This window comes from Macaca fascicularis, chromosome 11, assembly GCF_037993035.2.
Source record: "Macaca fascicularis isolate 582-1 chromosome 11, T2T-MFA8v1.1".
Classification (NCBI taxonomy): Eukaryota; Metazoa; Chordata; class Mammalia; order Primates; family Cercopithecidae; genus Macaca; species Macaca fascicularis.
Genome location: NC_088385.1, coordinates 110,845,693 through 110,852,228, shown reverse-complemented (window position 1 = coordinate 110,852,228; position 6,536 = coordinate 110,845,693).

Genomic DNA, 6,536 nt, shown 5'->3' with positions numbered 1-6,536 from the left:
TCAGTAATGTCCCACACAGTTTAGGAGGATTTAACAACAAGACAAGGAAACCAAGTAATTGGCATAAATTTTAGAAAAGCTAGAGTCCTTTATTTTGAAATTCCTTCTTACTGATGACAATTGCATGTTCCAGAAATCCAGGAGACCCTAGGGTTTTTTGTTTTAAGTATAGAATGATTAATTCCAGCTCTAATAGCATATACTTAAGTTGCTGCAGTTAAAAAGCTTATAGCTGGATCTTGGAAGTGGGTGGGTGATCCGCCTTGAGTTGAGCCACTGCCCAACCCCTTAAAAAAAAGTATAGAATAATACGAGAATCTGGTAAATTATTGGCTATAAGATAAATATATAAAAATCACTAGTTTTGCTCTAATCTTTCAAAAAACACATAGAAGTGAAAATTTTAAAAAGTTTCATTCATATTAGAGACAAAACCCATAAAATGCTTAGAAATAAACTTAAGAAAGACATAGTTCCAACATGAAGAAAACTATAAAATACTGAGGAATATAAAACAAATGAAGAACTTGGGTCAGGTTCTGTAACCCTTGTATTATCTATTGTTGTATAACAAACTACCCCTAAATTTAGCAGCTTAAAACAGTAAACATTTATTCTCTTACACAATATCTGTAGGTCAGGAATCTAGAAGCACCTAACTGGGTAGTTCTGGCTCGGGTCTCTCATGAACTTGCAGTCAAGACATTGGCTGAAGCTGAAATCATCTGGAGGCTCAAGAGGAGCTGGAAGATCTGCTTCCACGATGGCTCCTTCACATGGCTGTTGGCTGGGGCCTCGGTTCATCATCACATGGACCTCTCCATACGGCTGCTTAAGTGTGCTCACAGCATGGCAGCTGGCCTCCCCTGGAGTGAGTGATCCAAGACAGAGAACAAAGCAGGAAGCACAATGACTCATAACCAACCTCAGAAATCACACACCATCATTTCGGAAACAACCCTACCCAATGAGATTACACGAGGCTGTAAATACCAGCAGCCAGAGAGCACTGGGGCCCGTTTGAAGGCTACTTATTATACCTTAATTGCAAGGGAAGCTGGGAAAGGTTTTACATGGCATTTTCAGCTTCTCTCATGGGAGGCTCAGAATCATAAGGTGGGGGTTTCCCTCATATAAGAATGGGATTCAGATGCTGCACAGTGAAAAAGAATGATGTGTCCTCTACATATTTGAATATACAAACAGATCAATGCAACCAGTCAGGCATGGTGGCTCACACCTGTAATTCCAGCACTTTGGGAGGCCGAGGCAAGTGGATCACTTTGGGAGGCCAAGGCGGATGGATCACTTGGGGTCAGGAGTTCGAGACCAGTCTGGCCAACATGGTGAAACCCTATCTCTACTAAAATACAAAAATTAGCTGGGCATAGTGGCAGACGCCTGTAATCCCAGCTGCTTGGGAGACTGAAGCAGGAGAATCCCTTGAACAGTTAGCTGAGATCATGCCACTGTACTCCAGCCTGGGCGACAGAGTGAGACTCCCTCTCAAAAAAAAAAAAAAAAGTCAAGGAAAAAAATTAAAATAACCCATATGCTGTAATCAGGTATATCACTATTAGCATCTTGATGTCTTTATTAATATTTAACACATTTTAAGTTAAAAATGGGATCACACAATAATACAGTTTTATAACTATCTTTTTCACTTACCAATATATGATAAACATTTTCCACAAGATATCCAATTTGTTATTGTTAGACCTTTAGTTTGTTAGCAGTTTTAAAACCATTGTAAATATCACTGCAGTGAAAACCCTTAGAGGTAAATCCTTATAGACAAATAGAATAGCTTTCTAAAATTGGAATGCTTGGTAAAAATATATGATTTGTTTTACAAGGCTTTGGCTATACACTGACAGTTTGCTCCTAGGAAAGTTGCACAAACTTACATTCTCATCAATTTACATTTTAAGCGTAAGAATTTTTTTTTTTTTTTTTTTTTTTTTTTTTTTTGAGGCAGGGTCTCACTCTGTTGCCCGGGCTGGAGTGCAGTGGCATAATCTTGGCTCGATGCAGCCTCCGCCTCCTGGGTTCAAGCAGTTTTTCCATCTCAGCCTCTTGAGTAGCTGGCACTACAGGCATGCACCACCATGCCTGGCTAATTTTTGTATTCTTTGGTAGACACGGGGTTTTGCCATGTTAGCCAGGCTATAAGAAGCTTTTGAAAAAAGAAAAGATACAACTTGGGGCTGTCAGGGATAAAATTACTAAAATGATACTAAAAGGATTGTGGGGTGGAGGTGAGGTGGGATTTGAGTATAGAAATTTCTAAGCCTTAAAATGTTGCAAGAAATTCCTGAAAAAGGTCAGAGGCATTTTTGACCAGTTAATAGATTTTTCTTATAACTTTTTGTTATAAAGAGCTACAATAAATACAGTGATATTACTGAGGCTGCTTCATCACTAAATATGAATTCAGACATTTGCACTAGAAATAATATTAACAGCAAAAATAGAAATAGCAAACTTTTATTGAGGACTTTGTGTAGACCTTGCAGATTCTAAAATGTATATTAGGCCTGGCGCAGTGGCTCATGCCTGTAATCTCAGCACTTTGGGAGGCCGAGGAGGGTGGATCATGAGGTCAGGAGTTCAAAAGCAGCCTGACCAACATGGTGAAACCCCATCTCTACTAAAAATACAAAAATTAGCCAGGTGTGCCAGGTGTGGTGGCACGCGCCTGTAATCCCAGCTACTCAGGAGGCCGAGCAGGAGAATTACTTGAATCCAGGAGGCAGAGGTTGCAGTAAGCCAAGATCACGTCACTGCACTCCAGCCTGGGTGACAGAGTGAGACTCTGTCTCAAAAAATAAAAAATAAAATAAAATGTATATTAAAGAGTGATAGCTTGATTGAGAAATCTGTTGGGAAGGATATTTCTTAATGAGAAGTCTACCTTCACAGTGTTAAAAGAAAAAATTTTAAAAGACAAAGGCTTATGAGGTGCTTATTATACAAGGCCTCATATATTCCCATCTTAGGGGTAAGGTCAGTATTCCAGATTTACAGCTGCAGAAACTGTGTCAGAGTCAGACCCTGAGGCAAGATTTATATGACTCTGAAGTCCATGCTCAACCTCTGGGAGTGTACCCAACAAAGTAGGAGGTGCCACTCTGATGCCAGTTACTGCTATCAGGTGGGCCAGCGGCAAAATATTAAATAACATTGACTTCCTCGTGCAAAAGTTGAACCCTTTCAATTCTGTTTCAGTCTTACTGATTATGGGAAGAGAAAGTCAGTTTGGTACATGTCCGTCTAAGAACACGTTCATCTCTCCCTTTCTGATAAAAAGAACTGTATCTAACTAGAATTTAATTACATTGTTTTCTTTTTAATGCATTTATATTTATTTATTTAGAGACAGGGCCTCGCTGTGCCACCCAGGCTGGAGCCCAGTGGTTCCATCATACTTTACAGCAGCCTGGACACCCCTGGGCTCAAGCAGTCCGCCCTCTTTGGCCTTCCAAACTGTGGGGATTACAGGAGTGAGCCATGACTTCTGGCCTTAATGCATTTATTTTTACAGCTACTGTCTATTTGTGCCATATATGTTTTTTCCTCCACTTACAGTAATAATGAAATATTTATAATTTTATAATTTTTATAATTTTATAATTTTATAATTTTAATTTTATTTTATATTAAAATTTAATTTAATTTTATAATTTTTAATTTTATAATTTTATAATTTTTATAATTTTATAAATTTATAATTTTATAATTTTAAAATTTATAATTTTTTTTTTTTGAAATGGAGTCTCGCTCTGTTGCCCAGGCTGGAGTGCAGTGGCGCGATCTCAGCTCACTCCTGCCTCCTGGGTTCAAGCAATTCTCCTGTCTCAGCCTCCTGAGTAGCTGGGACTACAGGTGTGTGCCACCACGCCAGGCTAATTTTTTTTTGTATTTTTAGTAGAGATGGGGTTTCACCATATTGGCCTGGCTGCTCTTGAACTCCTGACCTCGTGATGCACCTGCCTCGGCCTCCCAAAGTGCTGAGATTATAGACGTGAGCCATCACGCCCGGTTGGCATAAATTTTTTTTTTATTTGAATTGTTTTAAAGCAAAATACACCAGGCATGGTGGATACCACTTTGGGAGGTTGAAGCAGGAGGATCTCTTGAGGCTAGGAGTTCAAGACCAGCCTGAGAAACTTAGTGAGATCTTGTCTTTAAAAAAACTTAGCCAGTCACAGTGGCAGGTACCTGTAGTGTCAGCTATTTGAGAGACAGAGGCAGGAGGATTGCATGAGTCCAAGAGTTTGAGGTTCACTGAGCAATGATAACGCCACTGCACTCCAGCCTGAGTGACAGAGCGAGACTCCGTCTCAAAAAACAGAAAAATAAAAACGCACGCCCTATTTTTCTGTGTTTTCTGTCCACTCAAAAATAACTCCTTTTTTCATTTAGGTTTCTGTTTTCTGTTTTTAATTTATTCTTGCAAAAACTGGGAATTTTTTTTTTTTAATCAGCAATTGTGAAGCAGAGTATGGAGATGACTATTTTTTAATTTGTTTTTATTATAAAATAACTGTAATTTATAGCAATTTTGATTAGAGAAGCAGTTTTGCCATAATATGAGTATTCTAAGACAGCTGCCATGTTGTTTTTCTTTCCTTTTGTTCGTTGTGTGCATTCATTTTTAATAATAATTATTAACGTTTATTGAGCATTTGTTTCTAAGCACTGTTCTAAGCATTTTGCATCTAATAACTTCTTTAATCTTCTCAACCACTCTGCGATATAGATAATGTTTTCCCTATTTTACAGATGAGGAAACTGAAGCACAGTGGATTTAAGAAACTGACTGTAAGGACTTTAATCCAGGGAATTGGTCTGAGCTTGGACGTTCAATCTCTATACTATGCTGTCTCCCATATTTAGCAGTGTTTTATTCACATTGCTATTATTATGGTCTATAACTACTTTTTTTCTTTTTTCACTTTAACATTTTCCTCTTGCTATGTAGTTCCTGGATTTTTAAAAGTAATCAACTTTATTTTGATGTAATTTACATTACATAAAATACACCCATTTAAAGTGTTCAACTGATAAACTTTGATGAATGTCTACACCTGTGTAACCACCACTATAATTAGGATATAGAACATTTCCATCATTCCACAGAGTTTCCTTGTGCTCCTTTCCATTTGTAGGATTTCCTCCCCAAACCTTCTCCAGCTAACAAATGAGCTGCCTTCTGTCATTCTAATTTTTTTTGCTTTCTCTTTGACCTATGAGTTATTTTTATATTCATTATTATGTAATGTAATGTCACTCTCTATTCCTAGTAGTAGTCCTTATTCTGCAGTCTGCTTTTTTTCTGAATAATAATATAGGCCCTCTAGTTTACTTTTAAATAGTGTTTGCATGGTATATCTTTTTCCAACCTTTTACTTTTATTTTGTCTATCTCTTTATGTTTAGAGTAGATTTATTCTAGGCAGCATGTAGTGGGGTGTTGCTTTTTAAATCTTATCTCCTAATCTCTCCCTTTAAGGGAGGGATTTACATCTAGTTTAATTATTGATGTTATGGGATTTCAATCTGCCATCTTGCTATTTGTTTTCTATTTGTTCCATCTGGTTATTTTTCTCTTTCTTGGCATTCTTTTACACTAATTCCAATTGAGCTCTCCTATTGGCTTATTAGTTATGTTTCTTCTTAAAATTTGTATTAGTTGCTCTAGGGTTTACAGTGTGTACCCCCCTTTTTTTCCCCTGAGATGGAGTCTTGGTCTGCCACCCAGGCTGGAGTGCAGTGGTGCCATCATGGGTCACTGAAAACTCTGCCTCCTGGGTTCAAGCAATTCTCCTGCCTCAGCCTCCCGAGTAGCTGGGATTACAGGTGTGCACCACCACACGCAGGTAATTTTTGTATTTTTAGTAGAGACGGGGTTTCACCATGTTGGCCAGGCTTGTCTCGAACTTCTGACCTTGTGATCTACGCACCTCGACCTCCCAAATTGCTGGGATTACAGGCGTGAGCTACTGCACCTAGCTTCTGAAGAACTTCTTTTAACATTTCTTATTGCACAGGCCTTCTGGAAGTCAATTTACTCAGTTTTGTTTGTCTGAAAAAGTCTTCAGTTTTCCTTCATTTTTATAGACATTTCACCTGATACATAATTCTGGGTTGACTATTTTTTTTATCCCAGTTGGTACTTTAAAGAATTCACTTGGCTAGGTGCAGTGGCTCACACCTGTAATCTCAACACTTTGGAGACTGAGGTGGGAGGATTGCTTGAAGCCAAGAGTTTGAGACTAGCCTGGGCAACAAAGTGAGACCCTGTCGCTACAAAAAAAAAAAAAAAAATTACAAAACAAAGAATTCACTCAATTATCTTTGTTTATCTGTGTGATGTGTCTAGGTGTTTTATTATTTTTTTCTTTTTATCTTTTTTTTTGTATTTATACTGCTTGGGTTTATCTGACTTTCTTGGATTTGTGGTTTTATGTCTTTCATTATTTTTGAACATTCAAGCCTTTCCCTTCCCCGCCTAACTATATCTTCTGCCTC